General features: G+C 40.8%; 1 pseudogene; it reads left to right on the top strand.

The window, feature by feature from the left end:
• The first annotated feature begins 666 nt into the window (after window positions 1-666).
• Window positions 667-11360, top strand: LOC133261129 (olfactory receptor 5B3-like; annotated as a pseudogene).
• Window positions 11361-19052: the final 7692 nt, after the last annotated feature.

The raw sequence follows: 19052 nt of genomic DNA, 5'->3' as shown, positions 1-19052 counted from the left end.
AGGAAGAAGCCTTTTGGGGAAGAGGAAGTTATAGAATAAGGGATCAGGGAGGGGCTGTCTTAGGAAACGGGCAGTCATAGAGAGATCAGGGAGAAAGCTCATCACCTTTGTCAAGGAAATGCTTCATGGACCAGTCCCTGAAAGGCCTCTGAAGAATCCCAAGTGTTCTCATGGTGGAGCAGTCCTGCCACCTGCAACTCACCGCCCCCTAGTATTCCATGGCACCAGACAAAGGATGTCCCTTTCCACTGCCAGCCTTCTCCTTGCGGCTCCCTGCGATACACCCCCACACTGCAGAGCAGACTCAGCTCAGAAGGGAGGACACAGACTGCGAAGGATGTGAAACTGAAGTTTCTAATTGGGCCAGGCTTTCGGCCACCTGGAAGTGAGCCTTTAGTTCTAAGGTAAAACTTATTTTTAAATAGTAAAAGTGATCAGAAAATGACGAGAACCTCCCAAGGTGTTACCCGGGGCAGGGGTATTGGACTGAGTATGGTTTTCCTTGGGAAGAACACTGGCTTGAGAGCCAAGAGGTTCGGGTCTCATCCTCTGCTCTCATAGTATTGTCTCCCTCTCAGTTTTTCTCTCTCTTCTATTATCTCCAAAATCTTCATCCCTCAAAGATTAGAGAGAGAGCCAAGTCTTCATGTAGGTTTTCTTTCCATGATGGAGTCAGAAGAACCCCAGGATTCTGGAAAACTGAAGGCAGTGAAGACTGGAGTAGGAGGTCTGGGGTCTCTTTGCCCCCATGAAGCATGGCTTACAGACTCAGAGAGAGACAGAGAGAGAAGCTTAGAGTGGAGGTGCCAAAGCAAAAATAAAGAAAGACAAAGAAACAAGCAGGCCAGACACAGACCAGACATCTAACCTCAGGGCCAGACACGGAGCAGCCTTCGAGTGTCCTGTGAGGGTTAAGCCCTGGACTGGTTTGGGATCGACTAGCATGAGCAAGTGTGTATTTTGAGTGACAGTCTCACCTTCCTGCCTTTCCTGTCCTGCCACCAGAAGTCCTGCAAAACTCGCCCGAGTCCCTGGGGCCCCTGCCTAACTAGCTGAGAGCCGCAGTGCTAGTCTAAACGGGCTCACCGCTGAAAGACGCTAGGACCTCAGGATGTCACTGGGCTCTAGACCCAGCAGCATAGCTTGTTGATGACAGGGCTGCAGCGGGGAGACAGAGAGCAGGTCTCATGTACTTCTCAGAACCAGGCTCTTTCCCCAAGCACAGAACTGATAAAGTCAGGGTGCCAGGCTCACATGGGACAGTCAGCTACTTGTAAATCCCTGGGGACAGTGTCCCTGAAGGCTTTCCTCAGGACAGATGGTTGTTTTCACACCCCAGCTCAGTGAGGTATACAGGGAATAGACGGGCTGCTCGGCTTTTTTGTTTGTTTGCCTTCAGATGCCTCTTCCCACCTGTGATTCCAGGTTTGTAACTTAGTCGCTTATTACCTTTGGTAGCAAGTGAATTGTTTGCTGTGTGTCTTATGTTCCTAGTGAGATAGATGGTAAGAATTTTGAGAGTTCCTTCTCTGCTTTCTCACTAGTGCCAAGTAGAGGGAAAACAGTAAACATCTCAAGAGCCAACTGTAATTCCTGCACTAGGGATTATGACTCCAAAGAGATGCCATGTCTCGTGGAAGTGGGTAGGCTACAGTCTTCTTCCCACTTGAGTGAATGTCAGTGTTGGAAGGGAATCTAGGGACCCAGTGATTTGGCCCCTGGGGCTCGTAGTTGCAAACTAAAGAAATAAACTCTGGGTTTTTAATGTTGAAAGGAAACATATTGCAATGATATTCGGTTGTTCACAGATACACTGGGAAGGCTGGAAAGATAAGACCCTGAAATAGACAGGAAAACGGAAGGCTGCATATACAGTGAAAGTGAAAATTGCTCAGTTGTGTCCGACTTTTTGCGACCCCATGGACTGTAGCCCACCAGGCTACTCCATCCATGGAATTCTCCAGGCAAGAATACTGGAGTAGGGAACTACCATTCCCTTCTCCAGGACATCTTCCTGACCCAGGGATTGAACCTGGGTCTCCTGCATTGCAGGCAGATTCTTTACCGTCTGAGCCACCAGGGGGGCTCATATGGTTAGAAAGACAACCAAAATTAATAGACTCCTACTTCTAATCACTGCACGTGCTTCATAATCTAGTTTGGTTACTTCTCACCCAAACCAAGAACAGTCATCTCCTCCTCAACAGGAATCAGTGTAACCTATGGACTAACTGTATAGATATTTGTGACTAATATTTAAAATAACTGAGTAATGGAGAAAAAAAGGCAAATTATTCTATCTGTCTGGTCATGACTAGGAAAAAAATGTGTGTGGAGCCAGAATCCTTATTTCTATAACTTGACCACGAGGCATATTTTTGAGTTCTTTCTCCTACTACTGCTATGGTCTGAATATTTGTGTCCCCTTGGACATGGAACAACATACTGGTTCCAAACAGGAAAAGGAGTACGTCAAGGCTGTATACTGTCACCCTGTTTATTTAACTTATATGCAGAGTACATCATGAGAAACGCTGGACTGGAAGAAACACAAGCTGGAATCAAGATTGCCGGGAGAAATATCAATAACCTCAGATATGCAGATGACACCACCCTTATGGCAGAAAGTGAAGAGGAACTAAAAAGCCTCTAGATGAAGGTGAAAGTGGAGAGTGAAAAAGTTGACTTAAAGCTCAACATTCAGAAAATGAAGATCATGGCATCCGGTCCCATCGCTTCATGGGAAGTAGATGGGGAAACAGTGGAAATAGTGTCAGACTTTATTTTTCCGGGCTCCAAAATCACTACAGATGGTGACTGCAGCCATGAAATTAAAAGACGCTTACTCCTTGGAAGGAAAGTTATGACCAACCTAGATAGCATATTGAAAAGCAGAGACATTACTTTGCCAACAAAGGTTCGTCTAGTCAAGGCTATGGTTTTTCCTGTGGTCATGTATGGATGTGAGAGTTGGACTGTGAAGAAGGCTGAGTGCCGAAGAATTGATGCTTTTGAACTGTGGTGTTGGAGAAGACTCTTGAGAGTCCCTTGAACTGCAAGGAGATCCAATCAGTCCATTCTAAAGGAGATCAGCCCTGGGATTTCTTTGGAAGGACTGATGCTAAAGCTGAAACTCCAGTACTTTGGCCACCTCATGCGAAGAGTTGACTTATTGGAAAAGACTCTGATGCTGGGAGGGATTGGGGGCAAGAGGAGAAGGGACGACAGAGGATGAGATGGCTGGATGGCATCACTGACTCAATGGACGTGAGTCTGAGTGAACTCCGGGAGTTGGTGATAGACAGGGAGGCCTGGCGTGCTGCGATTCATGGGGTCGAAAAGAGTCAGACGATCTGATCTGATCTGAAAATTAATATGCTGAAACATGACCCCAGCTGATGGCGTTAGGAGGTATAGTCTTGGAAGTTGATTAGGTCATGGGTACAGAGCCCTCAGGAATGGGATTAGCATCCTTATAAATGAGGTCTGAAAAAGCTCCCTTTGCCCTTCCACTTTGTGATGATATAATCAAAAAATGGCAGTCCATAAACCAGGAGGCAGACTCTCACCAGACACTGAATTGCTAGAGTCTTGGTCTTGGACTTCTAGCCTCCAGGACTGTAAGCAATAAATTTCTGTTGTTTATAAGCCACCCAATTTATTTTGTTATAGCAGCCCAGAGGGACTATGATAACTTCTATCTCATCACAGGTCTTCTCATTTCTAGAGCCTGAAAGGAAGAATTTAAGTCTTGATATTTTATTGGGCAGATGAAATCCCAGGGGTTTAAGGAGGAGGCCAGTAGAGGATGCAGAGGCTAGGCTAAATGCAACACAGTGCAAAGAAAGACACTGTTGCAAGGGTGATTGTTCACCAGGAGCGTGGTCTCCTTAGATATATTCAATCAACATACTCCTTGGAAGGAGAAATCCTAGCTGGGATCAGTCCAGGGAGAGAGGAAATGGATATTTATGTGCCCTGTTCCTTTTCGTCTCTTGCTTCCCATCAGCCAACGTCCATCCCATGGGGGCTTGACAATCTCGAACTTGCAAGTTGCATCACCTGTCCCCCTGGTGGCCACACAGGAAGTCAGGAATCCAATTCCACGAGAAGACTATTGGAGTCCAGAAGCTGAGGGAAACTCTGCATGAGCATATAGGCTTAATGTGGGTGTCAGCCAGTGAGAGAGCTTGGAAAAAGATGGCAGAGTTCCACAGGGGAACTATGCCAAGAAAGACGAAGGCAATATAAGCCTTGTGTCCAAGACCATCCATCTCTTGTGCTACTCATATCTATTCACATCCTCTCATTATCTCTAGCTCTCTGGTATAATTTTTGCTAAACAATGAACATACTCTGAGAAGGGAAGTTCAAGCCCATTTAGTCTAGAGCAAGGCTTCTCGTTCTTTTACCCATTGTTGCCCAGGCACGTCCTTAAGGAGCCTTTATAGATCCTTTAGTCTCACTTCTCACAATCTCCCATGAAATCAAACACGATGACATAAGATTTTGTCAGACAGGGTTGAGGTTTGGAAAGGCACAAACAATGAAAATGTCTGATGTTTTCACCCCCGAAGGACTTTTACCCTCTTGAGGGTGAATATCATCCTTGTTGAGACCCTCCCAGGGCAGTGGCAAGTCTTGATCTCCTGCAAAATTAAGTCAAAAATGTCATCAGAAAATACTGCTGTCCTCCTGTCTGTAGCTGGCACTCCCTCCCTCCACCAATGGTCTCCCTCCCGCCACCATCACTCAGTAGATGCCCTCGCTCAGGGCTCATCCTGTGGCGGGTCTAGATGGTTTCCTGGGGAACCCAGAACTTTCCCCTAGCTCCGCCACAGTGTGAGCCATGAGTGAGGGAATTCACCAAAACAAAGCCTTTGTTCACACACACAAAAATTTAGCCAATCTTTAGGCCAGCTTTCTTTATAATCACCAAGCATCAGAAACGGCACAAAGGTCCTCACATGAGGAAGGGAACAACCACCACAGCAACGACGAGAAAACCACTGCATAAAATGCATGTTACGGAATGCTACTCTGCACTTTAAATATTCTACTATGGATACCAAGTAACAAAATAGGTGGACCTCCAACTGAATTATTCTAAGCGGAAGACATCACAAGGACTGCCTCTTCCGTGATTCTAGTTAGGGACGCATTCGCAAAGGTCACAAGGACTGCCTCTTCCATGATTCTAGTTAGGGACACATTCGCAAAGGCAAAATTACGTGGAAAAATTATGGGCTACGAGGGGCAATGGTTGGTGACTGGGTTAACTGCAAAGAAACTCAGGGAAATTTACAGTGGGTGACTGTGGTAGTGGTTACCTGACTGCATTTGATCAGATTCTTAGAGTTATACAGTAAAAAGTATGCATCTTACTGTTTGAAAATTATGTGCCAATTAAAAATGAAAATAATATAAAGTAACAAAAAAAAACATGTACACACTCAAAATATCCAATGTGGTCCCCACAGATAGTCTAATTACTTCTTCCTAGAAAAGTAGGAAGAAATACTGTGGATGTTCTCATGGAGACAGCCCTTGGGGGCATCATGTCTCTGTAAGTCACTCCTGGTTCCCATGCACTAGCTTCTGAAATCCAACACGACTCTTGATGGCCTCCCTTTAGAGGAACCAGACTGTGGTCCTAGGCTCTGTGATCACTCTGTGTTCACCTAAATGTCAATAGTTGTTTGTACCTACAGGTCCTCTTCTGGCTGTTAGGATTTCCTATGACTCTGCAGCCATAGCCGAGGAAATACTCCAAGGTAAAAATGACATTGAGTAAATATAATAAGCTTTACTTATATTTTGTATAATTTAATTATATTAAAACTATAAACCCTCCTCTCAAGTTATTTTATAGACATTTCTTTATTTGCTGTTTATAAACACAATTCTGTGGATTTGGGGGGGAAAGTAATTCTATTACATTTATTTTACAAATAAAGAGGTAAATGATTTCTCCAAGAGCACATAAAGAATGCATGGAGAAATCTGAACTTGAACCCATATTAACATAGTTTCCACTATTATTCCCTGACTTAGAGACCTTGAAATCTTTGAACAGCACTTGAGAGAGCTTCTCGAACAGTACTTATGCATTATTCCATGGCTGAATTATTTATTCCAAACAACTCTTCAGGATTGGCTGCTGCTTGTTTTTAAGCAGCCAAATAAGCTTCTATACTCAATTGCTATTGTTTAGTAACTAAGTTACATCCAATTCTTTGCAACCTCACAGACTGTAGCCCACCAGGCTCCTCTGTCCATGGGATTTTCCAGGCAAGAATACTGGAGTGGGCTGCCATTCCCTTCTCCAGGGAACCTTCCCAACCCAGGGATTGAACTCATATCTCCTGCACTGTCAGGCAGATTCTTTACTGCATTACACACTTTCAGGGAAAACCATAATTCATGCAAAAGCAGTGTGGCAGCTACACCCAGTGATTTACTAAGCACAGATACGTTAACAGATATTTCAAAAAATTTTTTAAACACGGAGGAGTTTTCTTTTAAGAAGCTGCATATTAAATATCAAATATTAAATATCGGTAGGAAGTTAGGTGATACTTAGAAACATTATCATGATGTTCCTCTAAAAACATTATTGAAAAAAGTAGTCTAGGTGATGCTCTGATTAGGTACTAATTTCATCTTGTTCACTATATGTGAGCCTCTTATTAGAGGCAAAGAAAAAAAAAAAAAGGAGAGTTATATGACCCTTCTTTAAATTACAGAAGAGACCAAAGCAAGTTAGTAAGATCCAAATTTCGTTTTAATATTTTCCCAGAATTTTATTTTTAATATTTCTAGCATAGCTATCCATGTTGGCAGTGATGTGGATAAAAGTATAGGCTTTTGATTAGGTTTTAAATGGGTTTAAATCTTGAATCCTCCTCATATCAGCTGTGTACTTGTAGAGCACCACATTCCTTCAGAAATCCTCAATTCTCCAACAGTAAAATAAGAATAAGAATGCTACCTATCTTGCACACAAACACACTTTTATGTCTTACGCTCTTAGCATTTGTTTCAGAACATAGTACATAATAACATAATGTGTACGTTAAGTTTGGCAAGCATAAAGCCTTCACAGGCTAGGCTTGTAAAGTGCAGTTGCCAAAGGTTTAGGTGGAAACTGATAGAGAATAGGAGATAGCATCGGATGGCTGTCTGTCCAGAGGGTTCTGATTCAAATAAAAGGAATTAAAATATTGTTCCTACACAAGAACAGATTCACATAAAATATTTAACAACTTGGGGTTTGCTGCTAAAACAGACCTGCAGGGTAAAGGCAAGCCACAAATAATTATTCACCTTCCATCTGTGGTGCAAATATGGGATTATTGTACTGAATAAAGAATGAGTTTAAGGAAAGGAGCAGAGAACGCAATGGCAACCCACTCCAGTACTCTTGCCTGGAAAATCCCATGGATGGAGGAGCCTGGTAGGCTGCAGTCCATAAGGTCACTAAGAGTCAGACACGACTAATCGACTTCACTTTCCTGCATTGGAGGAGGAAATGGCAACCCACTCCAGTGTTCTTGCCTGGAGAATCCCAGGGACAGGGGAACCTGGTGGGCTGCTGTCTCTGGGGTTGCACAGAGTCGGACACAACTGAAGCAACTTAGCAGCAGCAGCAGCAGCAAAAGGAGACTCTTTAAACACAAGTTAAAATATGTATTTCAAGAAAATTTTTTTTTTTTAAGAAAACTAGCCACATGAAAGTACCAAACCAAGCAATTGTATGAGTGGAGCAGGAACAGAGTGAAACTTACAGTGACTTTATGGTGCGACAAAAGGCAAATTGAAGAAGAAGCTTCAAGATTTCACAGCTCACACATAAAGCACCACATATTGCACCCACCCTGCCAAATCAATGCAGAAACCATCATTCTCTCCTAACAATATTATAGCTGACACTAAGCAGGCCATGATAACACGTTTACTCATTGGTTTTTAACGCAATATCTCATTTAATTATTCGATAACATCTTGAGTTAGATCTCATTACTATTTTTATTTTGTAAATGGAAAACTTTAGGTTCAGGGGACTTATGTTAGGATTCATGATTTCTGGACAGCAAACAGTAGGGCTGATCTGCACCTCATCCCAGAGTCCAAGCTCTATATGTGATGTTATGCTTTCCCTACAGAATCACTAGCTGTATAAGTCCCTACTGCTCGGGTTATCCCACCACTTACACTATGTATATAAGTCTCAGTAACTACACTGGGGAACTCCAAACACAGGATTTGAACCAATGGAACGAATGAGCAATTTTAAACTAAGTTAAATTTAATTTGATTTAAATTCAATTTAATTACAGTTAAATTTACTTATTTACAGTTAATACTTTGGCCACCTGATGTGAAGAGCTGACATTGGAAAGGACCTTGACGCTGGGAAAGACTGAAGGAGGAGGAGAAGGGGACGACAGAGGATGAGATGGTTGGATGACATCACCGAGTTGACGGACATGAGTCTGAGTGAACTCAGAAAGATGATGAAGGGCAGGGAAACCAGGTGAGCTGTGGTCCATGGGGTTGCAAAGAGTCGGACACGACTGAACAACAACTTGATTTAAATTCAATTAAGACCATTTTGCTTAGCAATCACTCTATTTGGACCAGAAACTTGGCTTGCCATCCATACTTACATAAATATGAATCAAATCAGTCAGTCCTAAAGGAAATCAACCCCGAATATTCATTGGAAGGACTGATGCTGAAGTTGAAGCTCCAATACTTTGACTACCTGGTGTGAAGATTTGACTAACTGGAAAAGACTAACTCTGGGAAAGATTGAAGGCAAAAGGAAAAGGGGGTGGGAAAGGATGAGAATGTTAGATAATATCACAGATTCAATGGGCATGAATCTGAACAAATTCCGGGAGATAGTGAAGGACAGGGGAGCCTGGCATGCTGTGGTCCATGGGGTCACAAGGAGTTGGACACAACTTAGCAAAATTGAACAACAATGACAACAACAAAATATGAATAAATTACTCACCATCTTGTTCCTCACTATTTAAATGAAAATAAAAACTAACCAACCTCTAGAAATTGCTGAGATGAATCATGAATGGATATATATGCAAAGTGTCTAGAGCTATTGTGGCAGTTGAGTAATGTAATAGTGTAAGCTTTTACTAAGATAGAACAAACTGAATTAGCAGAGACAGAGTATCCCAGATATGTCATCTTGGACAAATCATTAAAATTTCCAAATCTCAGTTTGCAAATATACAAAATTTTAAAACTAGAGAGATAGGGTCTCTGTTGGTTTGGGAAAGTTTACAATTTAATAATTTTTTAAATCTAGATAATTAATGTATTAAATTTTGTAATTCGATATCAACAATCTTGAAATATGTATTCAGTTCAGTTCAGTCACTCAGTCGTGTCTAACTCTTTGCGATCCCATGAATTGCAGGATACCAGGCCTCCCTGTCCATCACTAACTCCCAGAGTTCACCCAAACTCATGTTCATCGAGTCGATAATGCCATCCAGCCATCTCATCCTCTGTCTTCCCCTTCTGCTCCTTCCCCCTAATCCCGCCCAGCATCAGAGCCTTTTCCGATGAGTCAACCCTTCGCATGAGGTGGCCAAAGTATTGGAGTTTCAGCTTCAGCATCAGTCCTTGCAATGAACACCCAGGACTGGTCTCCTTTAGGATGGACTAGTTGGATCTCCTTGCAGTCCAAGAGACTTGCAAGAGTTTTCTCCAACACCACAGTTCAAAAGCATCAATTCTTTGGTGCTCAGCTTTCTTCACAGTCCAACTCTCACATCCGTACATGATCACTGGAAAAACCATAGCCTTGACTAGACAGACCTTTGTTGGCAAAGTAATATCTCTGCTTTTCAATATGCTATCTAGGTTGGTCATAACTTTCCTTCCAAGGAGTAAGCGTCTTTGAATTTCATGACTGCAGTCACCATCTGCAGTGATTTTGGAGCCCCCAAAAATAAAGTCTGACACTATTTCCACTGTTTCCCCATCTATTTGCCATGAAGTGATGGGACCAGATGCCATGATCTTAGTTTTCTGAATGTTGAGCTTTAACCCAACTTTTTCACTCTCCACTTTCACTTTCATCAAGAGGCTTTTTAGTTCCTCTTCACTTTCTGCCATAAGAGTGGTGTCATCTGCATGAAATATGTATTAGCTATAATGAAATAAGCATGTGGTATATATGACAGAGGATGAGATGGCTGGATGGCATCACTGACTCAATGGACATGAGTTTGAGTAAACTCTGGGAGTTGGTGATGGACAGGAAGGCCTGGCGTGCTGCAGTCCATGGGGTTGCAAAGAGTCATACATGACTGAGCAACTGAACTGAGCTGAACTTATATAAACATTTCAGTTTCACTGCAATTTTTATTCCACTTAACACTCTTGTCCTTACTTTCACTTGCTACAGGACATCTCACAATTCCCAAAGAACATCAATGGACAACAGGATGGAAGTGACCCAATGTGTCCTCATGTCCAGCTCTGCAACCACAGGGACTGTCGCCTGCCAGGCTCCTTTGTCCATGGGAGTCTCTAGGCAAGAATACTGGAGTGGGTCACCATTCCCTTCTCCAGAGGATCTTTCTAGTCCAGGTTTTGACCCAGGTCTCCTGCATTGCAGGCAGATTCTTTACTGTCTGAGCCATCAAGGAAGCCCTCTTTGCAGTTTACAAGGTCATCTCCTATAATGCTTGTGCTGCTCAGATGTTCTTTTTTGCAGCCTTTGCCACTCTGGTGAATTACTTTTTGACCCCAGTAGCCTGTGTTCACTACACAGCAGTGTGTAAGCCCCTAAATTATACCACCACCATGACACCACGTGTGTGTGCACATCTGATCATGGGCTATGTTTGTGGCTTCCTGAAAGCCTCCATCCATGTTGGGAATACATTCTGTCTCTCTATCTGTAGACCCAATGTGGTCCATCACTTTCTGGGCTATTCCAGCCATCATGGCTCTGTCTTGTTCTGACAGGCATGTAAGGGAGAGGGTTCCTGTTTATGTAGCCAGCTTCAACATCTTTTTTGTTCTCTTGGTTATCTTCATAGCCTACATATTCATATTTATCACCGTCCTAAAGATGCACTCCTCTGCAAGGTACCAGAAGGCTTTATCCACCTGTGCCTCCCACCTCACTGCAGTCTCCATCTTCTATGGGGCATTCATTTTCATGCACTTAGAGCCCAGCTCCAGCCATTCGATGGACACTGACAAATGGCATCTGTGTTCTACAGTAGGGTCATCCCCAAGATCAATTCTGTGGTCTCTAGCCTGAGGAACAAGGAAGTCAAGAGTGCCTTCAAGAAGGTTCTTTAGAGGCAAAACTGTCTCTAAGTTTGTGATTTTTTATGTCATAGGATTCATGTCAACCTTGTTTTATTTTTCTCAGGTCTTCTCCATGTATGCAATCACATTTAAAGGCCACACTGAATTAAATTCCTGAAGGGATATCCTTCTCAAGGAAAATTTATGTCCAGAATAATAAAACCTGAATGCAAATGGCTAAGATGAAGCACAACATATCTGTGTCCCACTTGTCAAAAGCTTTGTCAAGGAGATTTTTTACTAAATAACTCATTCTATATGCATGTCCTCTACCACACGCCACTCTAAAGATACGTGTGGAACAGAGGCACGGGTGACCCCGTGAACCGAGGTCCATGTATGTGTCTCACATGGATGCATGTATATGGGCGTGTGAAATTTGCCATATATGATGGAATGTGTCTGGTTTCTTTAAATAATTCAAGTAATTAATTGGAGTATTAAAACATCAATTTAACTTTAATGCTACTTATTTTTTGTTGAATTTCATAAGTGTTATAGCACTTATAAATGTTATGTGTCCTAAAATTGAAAATAAAATGATAAATTTTAAATAAAAGTATTGCCTTTTTCACCAGCACTTTTATGTGTAGATTCATAAGTATAGCACATTAACTTAATTTTTATGAGTTGACTGAGTCATTTTATACAATCAACACGTTCACATTAAATTTTCCAAAAGAATAGAAGAGCCAGAGTCCAATAAGAATGGAGAAAAAAAAAAAAACATTTTTAATTAGAAAATCACTGCATATGTTATAATTGACTGAAATTATTCTGAATGTTCATATAAATATAAACATGACATATCTGTCAGCATGTTTCTCATCTTGGAACCATTTCTAATTATTATTTTAAATGGTTCTTTAATTTAAGAACTATTTTAGATTACATAAAATTATCAAAAATAGAACCAAATGCTTCTATGTAATATTGTGGCAGGCTGAAAATAGCCTGCCTAAAGATCCAAGGCTTAATTACTGGAATCTGTGAATACTAATTTATATGGCAAGAAAAATGACTATGTAGAATGACTATTAAGAATTTTAATTTGAGAGGTTATTCTGAATTATCTCTTTGTATGCTAAACCCTAAGGAAATCCCATGTATTATTATAGGAAGGAGTTAGAGAGGATAGGATTCTGGGAAAATGCAGGAAGAGAATGCAGAAAGACCGGGAATATGGGTGCTTATTTAAATAACAACTGCACAGGCAGAATCTGTCTAATGTAAACATTTGGGAACTCTGGACTCTGAAGACTTGCAACCTTCAGAGGAAGATTTTGATGATAAATTTTGCTTGATTTCAGCTCTTAGAAACCCATTCCCCACCCCTCGTGGTGTTATAGACAGCTGTGTTTGTGTTCCTAGCGCAGCTTTCAGCAGCCAGAGTGGCAAAAAGGACTCTCATCTTCCCAATATTGGGAACTTGTGCCCTGCCTTCTGATCATTGCTTCTAATCACAAAGTTGCAAAGAGATAGGCAGCCATTTTTGCTGCAATAGAGATCTCCTCAAGAAAATTAGAGATACCAAGGGAACATTTCATGCAAAGATAGCACTATAAAGGACAGAAATAGTATGGCTCTAACAGAAGCAAAAGAGATTAAGAGGTAGCAAGAATACACGGAACTGAAATGAAATGAAAGTCCCTCAGTCATGTCCAACTCTTTGTGACTCCATGACTATACAGTCCATGGAACAACTCTCCAGGCCAGAATACTGGAGTGAGTAGCTGTTCCCTTCCCCAGGGGATCTTTCCAACCTAGGGATAGGACCCACGTCTCCCTCATTGCAGGCAGATTCTTTACTGTCTGAGCCACAAGGAAAATCCAAGAATACTGGAGTGGGTAGCCTATCCCTTCTCCAGCAGCTCTTCCCGACCTAGGAATTGAACCAGGGATTCCTGCATTGCAGGTGGATTCTTTACCAGTTGAGCTACCAGTGAAGCCCAGAATACACAGAACTATACAGAAAAGATTTCAATGACCCAGATAACCATGATGGTGTGATCAGTAACCTAGAGCCAGACATCTTCGAGTGCAAAGCCAAGTGTGCCTTAGGAAGCATCACTATGAACAAGGCTAGTGGAGGTGATGGAATTCCAGCTGGGCTATTAAAAATCCTAAAAGATGATGCTGTGAAAGTGCTACACTCAGTATGCCAGCAAATCTGGAAAACTTAGCAGTGGCCACAGAACTGGAAAAGGTCAGTTTTCATTTCAGTCCCAAAGAAAGGCAATGCCAAAGAATGTTCAAACTACCACACAATTGCACTCATTTCACACACTAGCAAAGCAATTCTCAAAATTCTCCAAGCTAGGCTTCAACAGTACATGATCCGATAACTCCCAGATGTTCAAGATGGATTTAGAAAAAGCAGACAAACCAGAGATCAAATTGCCAACATCCATTGGATCACAGAAAAAGCAAGAGGATTCCAGAAAAACATCTACTTCTTCTTCATTGACTATGCTAAAGCTTTTGACTCTGTGAATCCTAACAAACTAACGAAAATTTTTCAAGAGATGGGAATTCCAGACTACCATACCAGCCTTCTGAGAAATCTATATGCAGGTCAAGAAGCAACAATTAGAACAATGGACTGGTTCCAAATTGGGAAAGGAGTACGTCAAGGCTGTATATTGTTACCGTGCTTATTTAACTTATGTGCAGAGTACATCACGAGAAATGCTTGGCTGGATTAAGCACAAGCTGGAATAAAGATCGCTGGGAGAAATATCAGTAACCTCACATATGCAGATAACACCACCTTTACGGCAGAAAAAGAAGAGAAACTAAAGAGCCTCTTGATGAAGTTAAAACAGAAGAGTGAAAAAGTTGGCTTAAAACTCAACACTCAAAAAACTAAGATCATGGCATGCGGTTCCATCACTTCAAGGCAAACAGGTGGGGAAACAATGGAAACAACGACAGACTTTATTTTCTTGGGATCCAACATCACTGCAGATGGTGACTGCAGCCATGAAATTAAAAGATGCTTGCTTGGAAGAAAAGTTATGACCAACCTAGAAATTATATTAAAAAGTGGAGACATCACTTTGCTAACACAGAGCTATCTAGTCAAAGCTATGGTTCTTCCAGTAGTCATGTATGGATGTGAGAATTGAACCATAAAGAAGGCTGAGCACTGAAGAACTGATGCTTTTGAACTGTGGTGTTGGAGAAGACTCTTGAGAGTCCCTTGGACTGCAAGAAGATCAAACCAGTCAATCTTAATGGAAATCAACCCTGAATATTCATTGGAAGAACTGATGCTGAAGCTGAAACTCCAATACTTTGGCCACCTGATGCAAAGAACTGACTCATTGGAAAAGATGCCAATGGGGAAAGATTGAAGGTAGGAGGAGAGGGAAGGCAGAAAATGAGATGGTAGAATGACATCACTGACTGGATGGACATGAGTTTGAGTAAACTCCAGGAGATGGTGAAGAACAGAGAAGACTGGCATGCTGTAGTCCACGGGGTTGCAAAAGTCAGACACGACTGAGTGACACCCCCCTTCAGCTTAAGTGATTTCCAGGGAATTTAAAAAAGATGTGTGTGTGTTAGTCACTCAGTCATGTTCGACTCTATGTGACCTCATGGACTGTAGCCCACCAGGATCCTCTGTCCATGGGATTCTCCAGGCAAGAATACTGGAGTGAGTTGCCATTCTCTTCTCTTGGGGATCTTCTCACTCCAGGGATTGAACTTGGGTCTTCTGCATTGCAGGTGGACTCTTTACCATCTGAGCCACCAAGGAGCTGCATTTAAAAATACAGTGCTCTTTTCATTTGATCACATTATTTTTCTCTTTTTCCCCTCTTTGTGAGCCCTAAATTAAAATCGAGGACATTCAAAAATGACTACATATATGGAGACATTGGAAAGTGACCACAATTACCCAGGAAAAGTTCAGAAAAGATCTGAAAAGACTTTAAGTTTACATTCCAGGCTGATTGTTGGCATCCTACAACAATAAAAAAGCAAAAACAAGTAACAAAAGCAATAACAGAAAGCATCAAACCCTAGGGAAAGAAGAGAATCTTATGTCCAGAATTGTAGATTAAATTGCTTAGTTTTAAACAGTAACAACAACAAATCACTAGGCAAACAAACAAACAAGAAAGTCTATCTGATTCAAAGGGAAAAAAATAAACAGAAACTGTCTCTGAAAAAGACCTGATTTTAGATTACTAAACAAAAACATTAAAACAGTTGTCTTTAAAATGCTCAAAGAACTGAAGGAAGATGTGCAAAAAGTCAAGGAAACAACATGTGAACAAAATGGAAATCTCAATAAAGAGATAGAAAACCTAACAGTAGAAGCTATCCCTGAGGAAAACCAGATGTTACTCTAACAAGAAAAAATTTAAATTAGATAACACAAATTTGGTCAAAGAACTAAAGGATACGAAGTCTGAAAATTCAAAGGAAAATGTGAGAACAATGTCTCACCAAACAGAGAACATCAATATAAATATACAAATTATTTCAAAAACCAAATACAAATTTTAAGTTGAAAATAAATGAAATATAAAATTTACCAAAGTTGATTAGTAACAAATTTAAGCTGACAGAATAAAAAATTAAAGAGTTTTAAGATAGCCAGTCTGAGGAACAAAAATTCAAAAGTAATGAAGAAAATTAAACAGTCTCCGAGACAAACAGGATGCTATCAAGAGTACCAATATATGTATAATGGGGGATCTTAAAAGAAGAGAGAAACTGCAAACAGAATATTTGAAGAAGTGATGCCCAAAATGTTCCCAAGTCTGAGGAAAGAGTGAAATATATATAGATTCAGATATTTTAGCCAAGTGAGACTTAAAATATTAATGACAAAATTATTAACATATTTATAACATTAAATATAACCTGTTATTGCTTCAAGAATCCACCTACAATGCAGGAGACCCCAGTTCATTTTCTGGGTTGGGAAGATCCCCTGGAGAAGGGATAGGCTACCCACTGCAGTACTCTTGGGCTTCCCTGGTGGCTCAGTTGATTAAAAATCCACCTGCAATGCGAGAGACCTGGGTTTGATCCCTGGGTTGGGAAGATTCCCTGGAGGAGGGTATGGCAATGCATTCCAGTATTCTTGCTTGGAGAATCCCCATGGACAGAGGGACCTGGCAGGCTGCAGTCCAGGGGGTTGCAAAGAGTTGGACATGACTGAGCCACTACGCATAGCACATCACCTTGTAATTCTTGGTGCTTAAAAGTTTTAAATCAAACATTATATATTTAAGTCCATTAAAGTATGCCTTCAACTCTCCCTATCTGATCTGATCTGATCATATTAATCATTCTTTTTTTTTCTTCTTACAAGATTACATTGCTTTACACAGGCATTTATTTTCCTAACTAAATTTCCATCTTAATAAATTATCTAAAAGTAATATATTTTACATGATAATTTTAATTGAGGAAACATGTAAAGCATGGAAAGAAATATAACTTTAGGCCTGCCCACCCAGCGCTGTAGGAGCAGGTGCACACAGTCTGGCTGTATTGCAGCAGCCAGGCCTTGGCTGATAGGGAGACCTGCAGTGACATGGACTAAGCTTTTGTTTATTTCTTAGGTTTTATTTGTTTATTTCTTTATTTGTTTATTTCTTAGGTTTTATTTCTATCAAAAATAAAACTGCTCTAAGAGGAACAAGATGGCGGAGGAGTAGGTGGATGTGGAATACATCTCTCTCCACAGACACATCAGGAATACACCTTCAGACACAGAAGTGCATGCAGAACGCCAGCTGAGAGCAGACAGGAGTAACTGACCAGCAGAAAAGAATATATAGACCCACGCAAAACTCGAGATCAAGCCCTGAGCCTTCGGAGTAGGAGCGCTGACTCCAAGACCCTAGACTACCAGAGAACTAACCCTAGGGTGTATCAAATAGTGAGAACTCACACAAAGGAAACCACTGGAATACAAGACCCAGCATCACCCAACCACCAATAACAGCCTGCGCAGGACACTTCATCTAAACAACAAACAAAACAAAAATACAAACCCAGTCATCAGCAGGCAGGAGTACTACCTCACTGAGCCTTGCCCATCAGAGGAAAAACAAACAAATAAACAAAGTGAAAGTGAAGTCACTCAGTCGTGTCCGATTCTTTGCCACCCCGTGGACTCAGCACAAATCTCACCCTATAAGAAGCTTACACAAACCAGTGGACCAACCTTAGAGGGCAGAAACCAAAAGGAAGACAGAATTCAGCCTTGAAGCATGGGAAAAGGAGACCTCAAATACAATAAGTTAAAAAAATAAGAAAAGGCAGAGAAATGCTACACAAATGAAGGAACAAACTAGAAACACAGAAGTCCAAATAAATGAAGAGGAAATAGGCAAACTACCTGAAAAAGAATTCAGAATAATGATAGTAAAGATGATCAAAAACCTTGAAAGCAAAATGGAGAAAATGCAACAATCAACTAACAAAGACCTAGAAGAATTAAAGAATAAACATTTAGAGACAAACAACACAATTACTGAAATTAAAAAGTCCTCTAGAAGGAATCAACAGTAAAATATCTGAAGCAGAGTGAATCAGTGAGCTGGAAGATAAAATGGTGGAAATAACTTGTGAAGAGCAGAATAAAGTAAAAAGAATGAAAAGAACTGAGGATGGTCTCAGAGACATCTGGGACAATATCAAACACACCAAGGTTTGAATTATAGGGGTCCCAGAAGTAGAAGAGAAAAAGAAAGGATATGAGAAAATTTTTGAAGAGATTATAGTTGAAAATTTCCCCAGCATGGAAAAGGAAATAGTCAATCAAGTCCAAGAGGCACAAAGAGTCCCATGCAGGATAAACCCAAGGAGAAACACACCAAGACACATACATAATCAGACTAACAAAGACTAAACACAAAGAAAGAATATTAAAAGCAGCAAGGGAGAAGCAACAAGTAACATACAAGGGAAGCCCCATATGCTTAACAGCTGATCTTTCAGCAGAAGCTCTGCAGGCCAGAAGGGAATGGCAAGATATATTTAAAGTACTGAAAAGGAAAAATTTACAACCAAGATTACTGTACCTGGCAAGGATCTCATTCAAAATTGATGGAGAAATAAAAAGATTTTCAGACAAGCAAAAGTTAAGAGAATCAGTACCACCAAACCAGCTTCACAACAAATGTTAAAAGGACCTATATAGTCAAGAAATACAAGAGAAGAAAAAAGATCTACAAAATTAATCCCAAACAATTAAGAAAATGGCAATAAGAACATATATATCAATAATTACTTTAAATGTAAATGGATTAAATGCTCCAACAAAAAGTCACAGACTGGTTGATGGATACAAAAATAAGACCCATATATATGCTGTCTACAAGAAACCCACTTCAGACCTCAAGATACATATAGACTGAAAGTGAGAGGATGGAAAAATATACTCCATGCAAATGGGAAGCAAAAGAAAACTGGAGTAGCAATCCTCATATCAGACAAAATAGACCTTAAAATAAAGACTACTAGAGATAAGGAAGGACATTGCATAATGATCAAGGGATCAATCCAAGAGGAACACATAACAATTGTAAATATCTATGCACCCAACACAGAAGTACTTCAATACATAAGACAAACACTAACAGACATAAAAGGAGAAATTAACAGTCACACAATAATAGTAGGAGACTTTAACACCCCATTCACACCATGGACAGATCATCAAA

Source organism: Bos javanicus, chromosome 15 (assembly GCF_032452875.1).
Source record: "Bos javanicus breed banteng chromosome 15, ARS-OSU_banteng_1.0, whole genome shotgun sequence".
Classification (NCBI taxonomy): Eukaryota; Metazoa; Chordata; class Mammalia; order Artiodactyla; family Bovidae; genus Bos; species Bos javanicus.
This window is presented reverse-complemented; position numbering and strand designations above follow the sequence as displayed.